The sequence below is a fragment of the Hippocampus guttulatus genome, chromosome 3, assembly GCF_054856545.1.
Source record: "Hippocampus guttulatus isolate MCC_2025c chromosome 3, RoL_Hgut_1.0, whole genome shotgun sequence".
Classification (NCBI taxonomy): domain Eukaryota; kingdom Metazoa; phylum Chordata; class Actinopteri; order Syngnathiformes; family Syngnathidae; genus Hippocampus; species Hippocampus guttulatus.
The window spans coordinates 22,838,181-22,857,391 of NC_141263.1; the positions used below are offsets into that span (position 1 = coordinate 22,838,181).

Genomic DNA, 19,211 nt, shown 5'->3' on the forward strand with positions numbered 1-19,211 from the left:
TCCACCGCGCGCTGCGCCAACTGTACATTTCCGGCTAATTCTTTTCAGAGCGAGGCAAGCAGGTTGCAAGCTCACCGGAGACAAGGTGGACTTTGCGCCACTGTCAATAGAAAGCTCATTTCCGCCAGCTGTTCATATGTGTAGGACATGTTTGTCCTTCGCATAGCAACAGATGCGACGGGCCATAAAAAAAAAAGAGAAGGAGGGTCAGGCAGTGGAGCAGCCGAACAGCGTACGGGAACGGACTTAATGCGATGAAGCGCGTCGTCATCATGGAGCGGGCGTGATGACTGGGGAGTTTACGAGAGCCCGGACAACAATAACAAAGCAGACTGTGCCTACAGATAATGCCACGAACACAATGTGTGGCTTACTAAAAGCCCGGCGGCGGAAGACAACGCACATAGGCAGAGGTGGGGAATCACGGCCTTGTCTGTAAAAGCCGGTGCTTTTCGTACCATTTTCCCCTTGTGTTGTTCTGAATGGAGTAGAGGAATGAAGCTGACCCGACCCCCACCCGGTTGGCATCTGCAGCCTCTTTCACAAAGAGTTCCTGCAAATTGCAGTACCAGAGTCATAACAAGCGATCAGACATTTATATGCCTCAGACTTTTTACACAGAACCCAGCAAAGGTGGCCTTTCTAAAAGCAACACCGCATCCCGCAAAACTTTCATCACCTTTCTATGACATGTTTACACATGGCAACAAAAGTCAACAATATGTCTACAGTACTTTCACAGATCGTGCGTTTTTTTTTTTTAAAAACTTTTTTACTCTGGTGTCCTGCCTCGATGATGGCACTGATGCTACCTTACAGGGCAAAATATTGGTATTTGGAATTTGGAAGAAATGCTCGCCGCTTTATTGCAGCTCTGATGCAGCTCGTTTTTGGAGAAAGCTTCCTGGCTATTTACACAGCAGGAATCAGTCAGCCACTAAATGTCAGATCTAATGTACTTTCAAACTGACTACATGAGAGCGGCGTAAAACAGTTTCTTGTAAATGTCACCAGAAATTCCTGTTGAAATAGATCAGGCATATTTTCTATATATGTCTTTATGGTGGCATCCTTGAAAACATTCAATTCAGTTCCGTGTTGACGATTTAAAGGCAGACATCAACATTTTCCTGTAATATCAGCGTATCCATATCAGGTCCATGAACGCAACACATGAGTTTAAGCATGAATTTAAAGTTTATGGGGAAATTGGTTTTTAATAGTATATACAAAAAAAGTGTTGGCTCTCTCGAGTTTTTGCCCATCCGTCAAGTTTAAAATTAAACAACCAAATCGAATTTTTGTGAGCTGCCTACTTCCCAAAATGTGGCTGATTTATTTAATGGCGCATTGTGTTTCGCCAAGATCTGCATCTGCATTTCTAGCGCCGGCTGGACGACAAGCAAGCAGAACCATGTCAAAGCTAAAAAGGTAAGCAGAGCTGCCCTGTGAGCATAGACACATCATGGATAGCTAGGCTAAATTAAGTTGGTTCTCTATTATTATTATTATGTTTGGCAGTGTGTCCACTGCATGCACCACATGTAAAAATCTGCCCGCAGTCATCACGGTAATGAAAGCTTAGCGCCACAGTAGAATGGCGGCCAGTGGTTTCAACCAGACTGTTAAAAGTGGTTGTTAAATGTACTGTAATTCTTGAGAAGTTGTGCACAGTATGTCTGGAATTGCATCATGTCGGGTATCGAAGCTCTGTGTCCAACTAAACGTGAACAATAGACTAGGTGTGGAAAACGCAAGGACGGGAGATTTTACTGCCACACGTCTAACGTTACCATGGCCCCACCAGTCTCGAAGAAGGAACAACAGTGAGGGCCGATGACGTACTGACTGAGAGGGGGGATGAATGGGCAGTCGGGTCTTTTCAAAGCTTGGCAACGGAGGGCGACGGCATCGCAGCCTTTTTCGACTGGCGTCACCGAACCCTGAAAACAAAGCCGAGGAACGTCAGCGAGGACTCGGTGTCCGAGATGCTGTTCACTTAGGCATGAAAAACAAAAAGAAAGAGAGAGAGAAAGAATAAATTGGGAGTCTAATTTTTTTCATGCTGTAAGAAATATTGTCAAGTCTGTTAAGTCAATAAAGACCCAAGCAGCTCGGTAAAAATAACGGTTTGTGCATCTTGCCTCACAACTCAAGGTTGTGGGTTCGAAAGGTTGATTGATGACTCTAAATTGTACATAGGTGTGACTGTGACATGGCCCCAAAGCACTTCCAGTCTTCAAAAACTGGATTTATGGACCATGAAGTGAACCAAATACTCTGCTACTTATAAGTTCGCCACTGGACTTGTCGCAGTTTTCAAAGTCAATTCCAACCGTTCCTGTCGTTCAGTCAACAACATTTGTATTTTTGAAAATATTTTAAAATTGTTGGGAAAAAAAGGGGAGAAAAAAAATCTGGAAATATTCAAATCAGTGTGTGCCGGACCTGACGAGTAAGCAGGGGTGGACCGTACTTATCTTCGGAGTTCAGAAGGTTGAAAAAAAGTATCGTGCTTAAGCAGCTTACATTCTGAGCCTCATGTGCTTAACAACACACTGTAACTTTAACGTTTGGTTCTTGATTGACTTGAACATTTTTGCTCATTTTTAAATGTCATTTTTGTGAAATTTTCTCTCAAAATGCACTTCCCCTCCAGTTTCTTTCGAACCACAAAATCAACTAAACACCAGCAAAACTACAAATTCCAAGTCTAACTTCCTCTTTTGACCAAATCTCACACCAAAGTCCCAATTTTCAAAAATACGCTTCTCGTTAATATGACACAAGCATAACAAAGTACATCATGTATTTGCCCGCATGTAATCTTTCGCAAAGCGACAAAGCATGCATTGTCTTGATTAACATCCCGTCATTTTTTTTTTCCAACATCACGTCAGTTAATCGACTGTTATGTTTCCCTGTCAACCGAGGCACTTCATTCAAACGTCTATTGTTCATTGTGCCTTTATTTACAGTATATGCAAATTTTCCAGCAGACACAGCAGCATATTATGCAATGTATTAAAGTAGGCCACTGTATGTGTGTGTGTAATATATCTCTCAATCAAATGACTAGCAAGGTTGGTGTTTGGTGGAATCTGATTTCTGTCGCAAGAGAAATCAAGACTCTTCCAAATGTGGATAAAAATTAGCCTACATACACGATACTCATATACGGTATGAACATATACGATAGATCCTAAAAAAAAATGGGTATAGGCAGCAAATTGGAATTGGGCATACGTACCATTTTTTTGTTGCCTATACCACAACCGATTCATCTCATGAAAAGGAGAGAAGCATTAGAAAAGCCAAAAGAAAGTGATTAAAAAAAAAAACAGTGACTCAAGAGCAGACGTCTGTTGGATTCTATCTCTTTATGGACATTTGTAATGTAGGTGGTACTGGTCTAGGTGATTGCATCCCCAAAACGATTACTTGAAATGATCACCATAGAAACAAGCAAAGGCCAGTCTGTCATTGTGTGGTGACTGAACAGATTTTCCTTCTTCTGGGATCGCTAATATATGATGTGGTCAAATCTTGAGCCAAACCTCAGCTTGGCTATTTCTTTTCTTTTTTTTTTTCTTTTTAAATCCCTTCCGCAGCAAAGGCAAAGGGGCCGAGCAGCTCCTTTTTGCAAAAAAAAAAAAAAAAAGCACATTGCTGCTTTTATAGCATCTCTTTGTGTTGGCATTCAATAAGAGACAAAAGGGTGACCTCTGGAAGGGAAAGCCAAGAGACACATTTCTCAGCCTGTGCTGAGCTACCGTCAAAAGGGCTCGAAAAAAAAAAAAAAAAAGGCAGACGTGAACAAATGCCCCAAACCTCTCACGTCTCTTTTAGTGCACACATGATTTCATCCAGTTAGGATTCTCTCGTGGGCCACTACGGGTGTCCCAATACACCAGCAATCACGTTTGGGTATGCTTGTTTTTTTTACTCTTTGGTATCTAAATACAAAACTTAAGGGTGCTTTTCTTTGATGGGAAGTTCAACCTCAATGGCGTCTTTTTTTTTTTCAGGGAAGTAAACCGTTGACAATTTCTTCTTTAAAGGGAAGTACAGTGCAAATCCGTGCTTTCATTTTTTGGAGAAGTGCACATCAACAGCCCCTTCCCCTCCCCCAAGGACTGGAATGTGCAACATCAATACTTTGTCTTCTGTGCACAAAAGTGAAACATGGAAAATTTGCCTTTATTTATTTATTTGTTTTTGCGGAACGTGCACTGTACAAACCTTTGAATCGAAACTCAGAAGTGTGATGCAGACGCGCCAAGCGATAGTACGCACCGTGCTTCCAAGTGAGACCCGATTGACATAAAATGGCAGTTTTGACCAATGCGAGGTAGACGTTACTTTCACGCTACCTTCCCAGACTACCTCATGGACCTCCATCAGCAGATGACTGATGAGTGTAGCAATGCAGCGGGCAGATTGGATTAGGAGCCCGGTCCTTGCCCCCCTATGCTGCGCTCCCAGCCTCGTGTAACGATATTGAATTAGCTTCGTTTGATGCTGGAACCACTAACAACATTAACACACCGCTGTATCAGTGTTGATTTAAAATGCCGCGCGCATAACAATAATAAATAACTGACGTGCGAGACAAAGACAAAGCGTTGATGATAAAACGCATTTGCATCACGCCGGAACCGCGTGACCATTAATTGACAATTGTTGAGTCCAAGAAGGAATTATTGATTTTTAGGGCATATAGAATGGGGCCTAAACATATCAGCTGTGAGACAAATCCGATATTGAAATAGCCCTGATTGAATTACGTCGGGGCCATTTCCTTCTCAAATGCTGTTTGGTATTGAAAAACACTTGCACGCTCACAAAACAAACATGCTATCATGCATCGCTTATGCCGATGCTTGACTTAACGAGCCAAGGACAAATTATTAAATGTGATGAGGAACTGACGGATGATGCATATTTTCTTTTCTGTCCCACTTATTTAAGAAGGCTTTTTTGTTTGTTTATTGAATGACTGTAGTATGAATTTTCTGGAGGATATTCATTGTAGACGTGGATTGCAGTTTTGGTCCCGCATTTTTCGAATAGTTATTTTAATGTTCAATGTTAATGAAACTGATGTCCTGGGCTTATCCCCCCCGCCCCCCGGGGCACTATCGTGAGTGAATCCTGGGAGGAAAAAATGGTGAGTTTTTGGGCATATTGAAGCCCTTTGCATTTCTCCCCATGGAACCTCCGCGCAGCTATTAATTGAAAAACTCCCCTATTTGTGGCTGTCAGCATATTTTTGTGCTCTTTCTGTAAAGCCCTGAAATGCTGCCAAAGGGCTGGTCAGTAAGAAAGTAGCCAACGATATTTTGTGTCACTGGCTGTGAACGTGACACACATGCCAGGGTGCGATTATCACTTTGGGTGCATTTATCGAAAAGAAAATCGGAATGAGTCTTGAAATTATTCATTCATTCATTTTCCGATCCACTTTATCCTCACGAGGGTCGCCGGGGGTGCTGCAGCCTATCCCAGCTGTCTTCAGGCAGTAGGCGGGGGATACCCTGAACCGGTTGCCAGCCAATCGCAGGGCACACAGAGACGATCAACCATCCGCGCTCACACTCACACCTCGGGACAATTTAGAGTCTTCAATCGGGCTGCCATGCATGTTTTTGGAATGTGGGAGGAAACCGGAGTACCCGGAGAAAACCCACGCAGGCCCGCGGAGAACATGCAAACTCTACACAGGGACCGCCGGGGCGCCTATTGAAATTAAATTACCATAAATTGTTTTGGGATCATCGTTTGGGCTATAATTTGGGTTTCAGATAATAATGGCAAACACTCCCCATTAATATGCGAGGACTACTTTAATAATAAGTGATTCCGAGGAAGACTTTGCACTATACGGTTCTCGGTTCTTCATGATAACAAAAAAAAAAAAAAAAATGTAATCACGTGATTCGAAGAGTCACGAGACCCGTTTCGGTCATGTTTTCAACATCATCATTGCCACGGCGACATTCTGTCATTCTACGACCTCACAAAGTTCCTAAAGAAGGACTTCAAAGCCTCCATGCCGGTCTTTACGCACCCAACTTACCATCCTGATACATCGAGAGCCCAAACGCGACAAGAAGGGTGCTACCAGCCTGCCACCAGAGCAGGCTAACCCTGCAACAAGATGGCCTTTCTTTCCAGCCTGTGGAAAGCTTTGGCGCTTCTCCACAGGATGGCAACGCAAGTGGTGGTCAGCGTGTTTTTTGGTACTCTGGTGAAGCAGGTAAACGGCCTGAAGGACCAGCTTTGGATGGTGAACTTGAGGATGGAGCTCCAGTGTCAGAGGGTGCAGGAGCTCTCGGCCGAGCTGCAGCGAAAGGAGGAGGACAACAAGCCCCTGTGGGAGCAGGTCGAGTACCTGACCAATCGGCTCCAGGCCGAGAGGAACGACGCCAACGCGGAGAGGAAGCGGCGGCGAGAGGAGGCGGCCAAGTGTTTGGCGGAGGAGAGGCGGCGGGCGGGAGCCCGACGGAGGCGTGAACGGGAGGACCTCCTTAAGGATATCAAACTGTTCCAGATCAAGTCCAGGGACAACCAGAAGAGGCTGGAGGAAGAGCTGGCGGCCAAGGCGGCGCAACTCGAAGCCAGCAAAGAACGTGGGCGACGGTTCCAGGAGACTCTGAGGAAGGAGAGGGCGTCGGCGGCCCGGGGCAAGGCGCAAATTGGACCGCTTCGGGGCAAGACTTCACAAGACTAAAAGGTGGGGACACCAACGGTGTTAACAAGACTGGACTTCAACTAAACGTCGTGAGTTTCCTGAGACATTTGAAAATCTGCATTTTCCAGTCGTCGCGCTTTTTGTTTTTGAAAGAAAAGTGACTTTTTGTAGAATGAGTTCAAACCTGGCAACCCACCAGTGGGCTATGAGGGTGGAGTATAAAGGTCATCTCAAGAAACAAGGATCACAGAGCCGAAGAATACGTTTGATTACAGGATGAGGTTTTTGATTGAATCGGGAAAAAGCAAATGGCAACAAACTACAACATCTAATGCTATCGATCACCATTAACTCATTCATTCCCAAAGACGTTTTTAAACGTCTTTTCAGACTTGGTCTAGAATTGACTGGTACTGAATAAGTTAAACTCACTCCTAGTACGTTCATCGACTTCAGTTTAGTTCAGCGATAGCTGATTCAAAGCTTCACGAAGCTTCGCGTCACAACTAACTTATGCAAAGGACGGAAACTGAGTTCAAATTGGCTCATGTGTGAATAGTTGTTGTAACTGAACAAGAATGCCCTCTATGACCTGATTTATGACCTGCTTGATCCAAGTAATAACTTCACTTGATTTGTTTGAAAGATCGTGAGGATTCAAATCGACTGATTAGATTTTTGCCAAACTGATTAGGCGCTTGATTGGAACTTCATTTGGCTCACACCTTTGGAACGTCCACTTCCGGCACCTTCCAATTTTTGGTCCCGTACCAGCACAACACGCGCTTGCCTTGAAGAAGGAAGTTATTTACAGCGTACCGGTACATGTTTCGTGAGCACGAACTAACGTCGCAATCTTTCTTTGGTCAAATGTTGTTGTTTTGGATAAAAAGACAATAAAAATGATTCTGAGTTTGCTTCCGGCCATGGAGACTATATTTTACTTGAGGCAGAGCATCACTCACACACAACTTGGAAGATTGCTGCTTCTGTCCTTCAAAATACAACTCAATGACTCTGATTATTGTTTTTATTCCAGAACTAAACATTTGCTGAATTGATATGATGGCATAACAGCGCAGCTCAACTTGAGTTTATTTATAGAGCACTTGGGGGAAAGAAAAAAACCCAGCTGCAGCTGTAACCAAAGTGCTGGACAGAAGCGCTAACATAAAACGCGCCAAATAAAATATTCTATTCGAATTAAAACAGAGAAGAAGCTAACAATGTGAATTAGTCGGTTTAATAGTCTATTCTTGTAATATATTTTTCAAGTTGCGTAATTTGTTATAAGTAAAAAAAACATTACTTGGGTGACGTCTCTGATCCACTGGTGAAAGGACACTTTGATCCTCTCCTCTTTCATCTAGAACTGCTTCAGACAACAAAGTGTATGCAGAAAAGTGCTGAAGATTGCACGACTGTCTGTGTCCTGTGTTGTGTTGTGTTATTTTTGTTATTTTGACTTCAAAATGGCGCCGCGAGAGTGGCTGCCTTTCCAGCAGCTCCTATATTTTATTGTTCTACTTCTTCCTTTCATAACTTTGCTGCTGTGATTGGGAATTTCTCCATTGCGAGACTAATAAAGGTTTTCTTATCTTATCTTAAAATTACAACTTTTATCTGCTGAAAAAATAGAACTTTATTTTATTTTGAAAATACAACATAAACCAACTTCATTACTTACTACTTTACTAAAAGAATAAAATTTTACGAAAAAACAGATTCATCCGCCGTCCTCCAATATGATTATGCCCAGAAAAAAAAAGCTTATTAATTCACACAAAAAAAAAACTTAGAATATTGCTACACTTTTGCTTGAGGACACAAATTAAATCTTATTCAGGTCCCTTGAATGGCCACATATAAATTGAAGTACGAATTCTGATCTATCTGGCTACGCAAATGATCCGCAACGTCAGTCGCTGTGATTCGTTAAAAAAAAAATGAAAAAGTTAAAAAGCTCAACTGTGGTGGAACAACACGAAAGCAGCGACTGAAGCCTCGTCATTGTGACTCATCATGACAAAGCAAAGCAGCGGTTTATGATATCTCACTTGTTTTTTTGGACAGCGCCAAAGCATTCTTCCTCTGATGTGCCTTGTGTGATTTGTATTTGTCATCGCAAGGAAAAACCTTGTTATCGTCCCGTCCAGAACACGGCACCAAACTGTACGTTCTGTCCTGTATCTTTTTCATGGATTAAGTCGTGAAAAAAAATGTCATTTGGAAGAGGGAAGAAAAAATGGCCTCTCTGTTTTGAAAATGCATCTTGAATCCTACTTAGCAACTGGATGTTTTTGCAGTGGGCTGAGGTGTTTAAAAAAAAAAAAAACATGACAGAATTCTGTGGAAATTGCGTGTGAATGCTGATGAGCCGTTTGACTGTGGAGTGTGAGAGTGGACATTGGAATGGTTAGAAGTGGTCAAGACATTTGTCAGGAATAAGAAATAAAAAGGAATGAAAGAGCTAAAGCAGCCCAGGAAATTTTTTTGGAGAAAGGTGAGAATTTGGGCACTGGGATCACGAGTTGATGGTTTATGTCTTGAATGACCTCGACAGTTTGAAGTTGGAATGCTTTCACTGGTTTGGAAATGTGAAAGGAGGTAAAGAGGTGAAATGTCTGTGTTGATTTGGGAAAGTTGTCATGGGAAATGCGAAATCATGAAAATGGGGGTCGGGGAGGGGGGGGGGGGGGGTGGAGGATGAGAAAAAATGTTCTGAAGATGGCCTGAATGAACTGAACCGTTTAAAGTTAGGTTCGGTGGAGATGAGGAACGTTTTGTGGAAAGCCTACTTCCCTCCAATGTTTCATTTATTTATTTATTTTAAGGTGGAAAAAGTGGAATCGGAAGGGTGGACTGGAGATTTTACTGAGCGTAAAAAACAAAAAAGGTTCCATGAATGTCCTAAATTTTTGTGGATTGGAAGTTTCACTTGATGGAATCATAGTGGTTAGGAATAGAATGTCAAAAAAGTGGAACAAAGAAGAAGAAAAATAGTTTTTGGTTCAGAATAACGTGTAGCACAGATTTTCCAGAAATAACATCATAAAATAAAGGTTGAATCGAGGTAGCCGGCAGTGATTGACAGGGGCGTTACATCGTAGGTATTACACAAGAGCTCAAGAAAAAAGACAGATGACCAATCTGCTTACAGTGTGTGTGTGTGTGTGTGTGTGAGGAATAATTTGATGAGAATAATACTTATGATGGTGACACTGGCACACAGTCTGAAGACCAAAATAAACAAGTCCCCATTTTATTTCAGTCCGTTTGACACATATAGCTTGCTGTTTAAAAACAAGAGGGACTTTGTGTGCTTTAGCACAACGACACAGCATCCCGCCACGGGATAATTAGATGACGCAAGCGTCTGGGGTGACTTGTAAAATATTTGTTAGACAGCCACAATTGCTTTCCATGCCACAGGGCCGGAAACGTCATTGGACATTCTGTTATTGCACACAAGCCAGTTTCATAGAGTGACCCCTCAAAAAAGTGATTTCACACAGTGAATCCGCAAAAAAAAAAAAGTTTGAGGCATAACAGAGTTGGTGTTTAACTTTGCGCCCCACTTACACACCGGCAGCCTTCCACCTCATATGTGACCTCAGAAGATGCACCAAATCCTGCCCTCACTGGATTCCGTGTAACAGGCAAAGCCGCATCGTGTTGATGATGCACCTGCTTTGCAGCATCTCTGTGTGAAACAGGCTTGAGAATGGATGGACCACAAAATAGGCTTTGGATTGCGCTTTTGTTTTGTTTTTAATAGACCGGCTGTTCCATCGCGTCCCACGACAATGGACAGCTCACCGTTAATATCTCCAAAATAGAAACAGACTGCGTGTAAATTAGGTTAGCCACGAGGATGTGGTAGCATGCGTGCACAGAGGATTCAATTGCTGTAAATATTAAAAGAGCGCATTCTCTGTGACAGACGAGCGATAACAGCTGCTTAAATCTGACGCTCACAACATCGTGGAACCGCGCCACGGATGCATTTTGCTGCTTCTTTGGCTATCAATAAAGTAGGCGCATTTAGTTTTACAGTTTTTAGATGTAAGAATGTTAAGAAAGTAAGAGGACTGTGGTATTTTGTGTAGATGATGTTACACTGAAATTCCCAGTATAAAGAAATGCGTCATCACAGTTCAGGTGGGGGGGTTGTTTTAGTTTTCATCAACTAAAGGCGCTAAAACGTAAGCCGTACGATTATATTGTGATAATAAGAGCGGTTTCATACTTGTATCAAAGTTAAGGATGTGACTTGAAACAGCCTTGACCTGTTAGGAAAGTTTTTACGATGGCGACAGAATGGACCTGGAACAGATGATTCCTATTGACGTGATTTCCTATAGGGACGTACACTAATTTAAACGCAGTATGCGGATAGTACAGCTGCTTGAACAGTAAGCTTGGAAGAAAAAAAAATAACGTGAGGGGAAGAAAAACAGAAATGCTCACTGTATGGATTCAGACCTCATAGATGTCATCTATGCAGGAGGCATGAAGTCAGCAGAGCAAGCTGATCTCATTACCTCAAATGACTCCTGGGAGTTATGGCTGACTGGAGAAGGACTCGCGCCGCAGGATTCGCATATAATAGCATCCTTGTCTTGACGAAAACGGCTGCTGAGGTGTACTCCTGTAGCGCTCGGAGATATTTTTCAATATGGCACTACGACGGACTTTCAATGGAGGTCCTGTCAAAACTTACAGCTCGTGGCCGGGATCAGGTTACGCTTTCTTTGAAAGGCCACCTTCTATGTTTTGCCGTCCAGAGCCAAGGAATGTGTAGGAAACATTGGAGGCTGTTTGAACAGTTCAACAGTAAGGAATGTCTGGAGGCCGCGGCAGCCTTCCCGAGGTTTCTGTGGCCGAGAGGCGTTTTTCCCGAAGCCAAGTTCAACCGCCACAGGGCCAGGATGTCCCAAACAAGCCGTTTCTGAGAATACTGTCGCCATCGGAACAAGCTTTATTCAATGGATGGGCAATGTTTTGAGGAACGCTTTTGATATTCTTAAATGACCTTTAAACAGTAAGCACAAAAAAAAAAACCACAACATTTTTGGATGATAAATGACAAGCATGCTGTAGGTAGCTGGCAATAAACTCCCTAGAAGTTCTTCCAAGTCCTGGAGTTTGCCTGCTTCAAATCAAACTCGTCGACTTAAAAGTTCAACTTTGGCCATTGGTCCTTGAGATTTTTTTATGCGTCGTGTTACGATAATCGTGCCCACCCAATTTCATGAAGACTCGTCGAACTGGTGTTGAGGGCAGGATTTTTTTTCTCAACCTTTACCCTCTGGTAAATCTTCAAAAGGGTTCTCACTGTTGAGCCATGCTCCGCACACATTAGATGGTGTAGGCAAAAAAAAAAAAAAAAAAGCACGGCAATTTTGCATCAACTATCTCTTTGGGATGATTTGCTTCAGATTTGGGCGAATTCCCTTGTTGGAATTTGTCAAAACGAGAGCCTTGGAATTTGAACAAAGTGGCTGCTTCATAGCAAAATGGCGGACTTCCTGTTCAATTTAGGACATGGGTTCTTGAGATCTTTTTTTTTTTTTTGTGCATGTGCATCCTGTTACGATAGATATGTCCACCTAATTTCATGTAACACCAATGTAAAAAGAGAAGAAAAAAAACATTTATAGAACAAAATCTGACTTGGGCACCCAAAGGTAGCATTCTACTTAAAGTAACACAAAATTGTCGCCACTCTTTTTGTCATTTATTTATTTTTTGTGGTTACCTTTTCGATTTCATCCAGCAGCGTTAACAAGCACTACCGATTGCCCCGAGAGCGAGATTCAAGGCCAACGGCAACAGTCGACCGCACACGCTCTCACTTCCTTGGCCACCGCGTGACTCATTTCCCCATTCACGCTGCAAGGACGGCTCGGCAAAAACATAAATAAATAAAAAACGTTTAAAAAAATTAAAAAAACAGGAACCTGAAGCCAGTGAACAATTAGGGCCTCAAACCCACGAGTGTTGAAAGGAAGCAAGACAACACTTCATTTTTGTCAGGAACAGCGCAGAATACAGGAGGGCAATTGAGGATCAATGAGCTCTAGTTTTAAAATTGAGTTCTCAATTAGACCCATTCAGCATTCATATATCAACCCGTTGTATAGATAATGAAAGTGGTACCATGGCGGTTTATCTGCCCAGCATTTAGGCTAGATGATGATTAAGACACGTAAACAATATTTTCAATCAGTTTTCCATACCATCCATCCATCCATTTTCTGAACCGCTTTATCCTCACAAGGGTAGCGGGGCGTGCTGGAGGCTATCCCAGCCATCTTCGGGCAGTAGGCGGGGGACACCCTGAACCGGTTGCCAGCCAATCGCAGGGCACACAGAGACGAACATCCATCCGTGCTCAGAATCATGCCTGGCAACAATTTGGAGTGCCCAATCAACCTGCCATGATTGTTTTTGGAATGTGGGAGGAAACCGGAGTACCCGGAGAAAACCCACGCAGGCCCAGGGAAGACATGCAAACTCCACACAGGGAGGCCGGAGCCAGGATCGAACCCACGACCTCTGCACTGTGAGGTTGACGCGCTAACCACTGGACCACTGGGCCGCCCAGTTTTCTATACCACTTATCCAAAACACTATCATGTCAAAGATAACAGGTAAGCGGAGCTGCAGTGTTATCATAAATTAGGATTATCTTCTCATAAACAGCCCATACTGGAATAGTCTTTAAATTTGTCAAGGTCGGGGCAGGCAGCAATTTTGTCTGGTGGTGTGTTCCTTCTGCAGACCAGCTGACACAAAGGTTGGTGATGGAGTACTACCCCCACAAGGGAAATAATCTGATTTTCATGGGCTGTCTGAAAACAAGTAGCCACTTGCCTTATCGCAACGTCCCACCTGCTGTCTTTAAGATAACAAATACACAACCTGGGTGGCCCATGATACTTTTTTTAAAAAAATTATTAGCGAGGGTATAACATAAACATGTTTCCTCTACTACAGTATAACCTTGCATACGCGCGTTTCGGCACATCTGAATTGTGTGTGTGTGTGTGTTGGGGGAGCAGTTTTCCCACTTAATGAAAAATTTTGGCTGCCTCCGTCATTTAAGTTGCCCTGTCGTGAATGGAACCGCCCCTCAAATCAAATGATTTCAACTTGAGTCTTATAGGCGGACGTCAAGTGTGCTACAAAGGAGTATTATTGTCAATCAAAACAAAAATCTGGAAACAAAGTTGCCCAGGCATCACGATAGGAGGAAGAATTATCATGACACCATTAAAAACTCATTCAGTACCAGCCAATTCTAGACCAAGTCTGAAAAGACGTTTAAAAACGTCTTTGGGAGTGAATGACTTAATGTCCATGGCTTTTATGGCTTTGATGCAGTCTCATGGGCCACCCTTTTACACCCACTCCAGTCTATTCAAACGAAATGTTTTGTATCAACAGACAGGCTTATCACTCATTATGCAGGTCATTCAAATTATTTACACGTGAAACGATCACTCTTTCCATTTTAAAATCTTGGAAAGTTCTCCATGAAAGAGATAACCGATGAGCCCTGCAGTGAGGAAATAAAGAGAAAGACAAAGTGGTGGTGACGGTACATTTTGGTGTCGTTTCCTAGGTATGTGAAACTGGCCCTAAGCTTTTTCCGAAGGCCCTTGTCCAGATGAGACTCTCACCGGCATTACATAACATCCTTGAGCCAAAGTAAGCAGAAAAATATTCAAAATGTGGAGAGCGAGAGAGAGCGAGAGAAAGAACAAGACACCCACACATTTGCAGAGAGAGAGAGAGAAAGAGAGGAAGAACTAGACACCCACACATTTGCACCGCCTGAGCTACTCAAACACGAAATCCACAGGAGGCCCGACATTGGCTCATTGTGTGCGCTTCCGGCTCTTTTCGTTGAAGCAAATAGGGGGTCAGGGTTCAATGCAGAAAGTTGTCCCCTCCACCAAAGGAGGTTATGTTTGTTGCTTGGTCTATGAAAATGATTTTTTTTTTTTTTAAACTGAATGGTGGAGAGGTGAACAAGAGACAAGGACATGTGTTGCTTTTCTTCCGGTAACCAACCGACAGTGTTGGCATTATTTAAAAAAAAAAAAAAAACATTCAAAAAGGTAGAGAAAATGAATTATTTTTGGGAAAGAGAAAATGAATTCATTTTGTGATGAAGCACAATCATAAATTCGCTGGTTATCATCATATTTTTCTGGATGGCCATTGCTCTTGCTTTTCAGTGGAGGGATCACAACAAAGCCAAAAGAAGAAAATTAATCTCTTAAGAGTTAAGCCAGGACTTTTTTTTTAGTTCGGAAAAAGTTCCATTTCCGGGTGTATGATAATCGTCACACTTTTTAAAAGAAAAAAACTCAAGACATCTGATCAATTGTATTAAGATTTAAATGTACATTTGTCACTGTTTTTCCAATTTATACTATTTAACGAAAAGGCCTATTTTTTTCTGAAAAGATTTTCAAATTTTACACCATCAAGGTGTGAAATTTTATTAGCAGTAAGTAACTAAATTTTTTTCAATTTAAATAAATTTTAAATTATTTTTTAATTAGTTATCAGTTAAAAAAGGTCTTAATAAAGATAACGCTTGTTAAAATGAGTCATTTTACTACACTGAAAAGAATGGTACATTGAATTCACTCATTTTATACCATGCACTAAATAAAACAATTTGAATATATTTATTAAGTAGATATATATATATCTACCTAAAAATGTATCTAAATTCAACACACATTTTTTTCCCTCAGTGTACAGATTGCTCATTTTGGTTCAGAATGGGGAAATGCAATTTGACTGCTGCTCAGTGCAGGGGCTATTCTAATGAGACAAAGGATGGCAGAGAACCCCCAAATCCTGAAAATTCCCAAACTATTTGCCTTGTCATCTTTAACAGTTCAGTTCAGGGTCATTCAGGTTGCCCAAAGTCAGCTGAAATGGGCTCCAGCTCATCAGTGACCCTCGTGAGGATAAGCGGTGAAGAAAGTGGACCAATCTACCTTTTCTCTATATATTTTTTTTAAATCAAGGCATGAATTTATGAGTGTTTGAATTTGTCTTTGTGTACCTGTATATATGATTCCAATTCTATAATGGCAGCGGTAGGACATTCAAAGACATTGGTGGTGACTGGACATAAACTTGTGAACCCTGTAACGTCTGTTTGCCGGTGTGTCGCTATCAAGTGCAATTAGGAAAGCCTCTCCACTCTACCGTAAGGCCTTTGCTATTGCAGTTTCCCTGGGAGACCTCTCCCTCGCCCACTGTGTCATTATTACCTAATCTGCCTTCAGATGCACTAAGGGCCACGGAATGTTGTTTGAGTGGAGGCACGCACTCAAAACAAATCAATTATTTACACAGCACAAAAGATATCATGTTTGCCATTGCGTCAATCTCTTGTCGAGTGTATCATGTTTATTCTTTGGCCTTTTTCTTTTTTCTTTTTTCTTTTTTTGGTGATTCCACCATCCAAAAGACATTCGTGGTGGCAAAGGTAAAAAATTTGGCAATAGCCATAACACACACGAACTGGACGTTGCAATGCCGAAAAGTGGCCCTACTAGAACAGCTGAACTTTATTTGGGGTTCAATCAGAGGCACTTGAAATGGTGGCAGGTGTGTTCTGATTTAATCTAGCGTGAAATTGAATGTGTTGAATGTGATCGCTTAATTCTGATCAGAAATTCCCAGTTCAGAGGGTGTGCACACCGATGCAACTATGACCCTTGTTGTAGTATCAAAATGCCAACTCGTAATTTTGCCTCACTAGCAACATGTAGCTGTCCTCCAGGCATATATTATTTTATAACCTTGATATCACGGTTCAGGTCCATGGACTAGTATCTTTGTTCTCACTAGTAGGACAACTTTACAGCAACAGCAGTGGGGGGAAAAAAAAACGTAACTAGTAAGACGGAGTCCTTCAACCAGCGAAATCTAGAGCTTACTGTAAATGGACATCAAATAAATGCCCATACCCACTCCAGGTTATTATGTCTATCGTTGCCTGTATTGCAGATCTGAGGATGTGAAAGAGATGTGAAATCATGTGCTTGCGAGAGAAACGTTTGGCAACCGACATGTTATCATAGCAGAAATCGCATGAGGAAGGAAGGTAGCAGTTCAGTTTTAAGCTGCACCATCTTTACATATTCTCACCGGACACAACATTAGGTAAACCTGCACAAGACTAGAAAACGGCGCACTGCAGCAAAGTGGAGACTGTGGAGCGTGTGTATAGTACTGCAACAGCAAAACGGTCGTGTGTGTCTATTTTGCCTTTTGTAGCTGCACATTCGGAAATGTTACAATGATGTGGCGACATTACTTGAGATTAGACTGAGAGAAGCAAGAAACCGGAGCACTGCAGCAAAGTGTAGACTGTGGAGACAACATGGTAAAATGTTGACATGCGTGTGTCCCCCCCCCCCCCCCGCAATGATCATTTTTAACAGTGACACTGAGGTGGTGCTCGAGAGAAAACTGAGGGGCAGAAAAAAAATGGACCTTTGCAGCCAAGTGGAGACTGCGGACTGTAATATTGCAGCATACAAAGCTAACGGTAGCATGTGTGCATACTTTTGTCATATTCAGCCAAATCTCCACAAACAAAACCTACAACGATACGGCCATTTTATTCAGGAGGCAGCGGGAAAACGTGGCTCTGCATTAAAAGTGTAAACTGTGGAAGGTAACAATGCAGTCCACTTGCTTAATTTTGAGCTGCGTATTGACAAATGTTACAATAACTCAAATATTGTATCCAAGAAGATAGTGAAAGTATCAAGAAATCATAAGACCAACATTAGCACACGTTTGTTTTGTCATTTACTGCCCTGTATCCTTAAATGCAATGCTGTCGTGCTATTCAAGAGGAGACTGAGGACAGAAAGAAAATGTAACCTTTGCATCAAGTGAAGACTAAGGAATATAAGGCTGCAGCATACCAAGTTAACTTTGGCATCCCTCCTCATTTTTGTAATTTCTAACCTCAAACGTTAACACAATGCTGGAATTTTACTCAAGTAGACTGAGGGCAGTGCAAAACAGGAGCTTTGCAGCCAGGTGGAGACTGGGAAGTATGATACTGCAGGGTACAAGATTACGTGGGTTTTTTTTCTTAATTCCTTACTGTGTAGGATCAAGTTAGAAAGATGTCAGAATCTTATTTCAGAGAAAACTGAGGACTGACAGACAAAAAAGAGTGATGCGGCCAAGTGGAGACTGTGGAGTGCAACAGAATAAATTAACATTAGTATGTTTTGGGTCATTTCCAGTAATGCCTTCTCAAATGTTGTCTGATGACGGACTAAGTTTAAAATGATTTGTTACCCTATTTTTCCCCAAACGGCCGCATCCCTCCGAATATTATACAACAATAATTAGAATCACTCAGCACCTGTCAGTCAGTTCGACACGTTACAGCCACAACCACCGAGAACGTCGATCAAGTGGAAATTCCCCTTTCACTCGTTCAACAACCACAGCAGCATTTCGTCGTTAAGATAGAAAACGATGCCTTTAAAAGTTCACCTTTTTCAATTAAATCACTTTCAATTGACTAAAGCGACTCGCGTTTGCGTAAATGTGTGCAACCTTGACGTAACATCAACATAAAAAGCAAACGAAAAAAAAAAAACAAGTGAAGCAGAACGCATACATCAAAATTCAACAAAAAAAAAAGTTCGGGGTACTACCTTGTGTTCCACCATCACCAACGTGTCCCGCCAACGAATGCTCCCGAAGTGAACGCGGAAGGTGGTGCCTTCGTCCGGGTCAAAAGTAGCGAGTATACGGTGTCCTCCTCCGGATACGCGTTTGTGTGCGCATGGGTAAATTTGTGTGAGCTTGTATACGTGCGTGCTTGTGAATGACAGAAGCTCCCCCGGACTTACCCACGCGCGCTGCAGCTTTGAGAGTCCAAAGACCCGCCCCCTCACCCCTGTCTGTCAAACATAACCACGCCCACTCCAAAACCAAAACAGTTGTAAATGGAGAAAACTGTCGTTTTGTCTAAAAATAATATCTGATGTACTTGATAAGCCTTTTGATTTTTTTTTTGTTACATGTTTTGGCTTTCCGTGTTCTAATATTGGTTGCATTCTTATTGTGTGGATTTTCCAGCTTGTGCTTATTGAGTTTTCAGCTTTTAATGGCATTTAAATTGGTTTAATGGTTTATTAACCCTTGTATTGGGGCAGCATGGTGTAATGGTTGCTATACAGTGTATCTCCCTCACAGTGAGAGTTTGAATCTGTGGCTTTCCCTCACATTCCAGCATCATACAGGTTTATATTGAATACCCTAAATTGTTAATCGATGTGAATGTATGTGCTTGTCGAGATAGATAGATCCGTACTGCCTATCCTCAAGAGGGTCGCGGGCGTGCTGGAGCCTATTCCAGTCGTTCAGGCAGTTGGAGGGGTAAACCCTGAACTGGTTGCTAGCCAATTGCACACATAGACGAAAAACCATGCATACACACAAA

General features: G+C 42.2%; 1 protein-coding gene across 3 annotated transcripts in view; it reads right to left on the reverse strand.

The window, feature by feature from the left end:
- adcy7 (adenylate cyclase 7) overlaps positions 1–18,592 on the reverse strand; it is a 41,212-nt gene extending 22,620 nt beyond the window's left edge. For all 3 annotated transcript variants that reach the window (XR_015100494.1, XM_086107466.1, XM_086107465.1), the window contains exon 1: positions 18,421–18,592. The gene's annotated coding sequence lies outside the window, so the exon portion shown is untranslated. The remainder of the gene's footprint in view (positions 1–18,420) is intronic.
- Between the last annotated feature and the right edge of the window lie 619 nt (positions 18,593–19,211).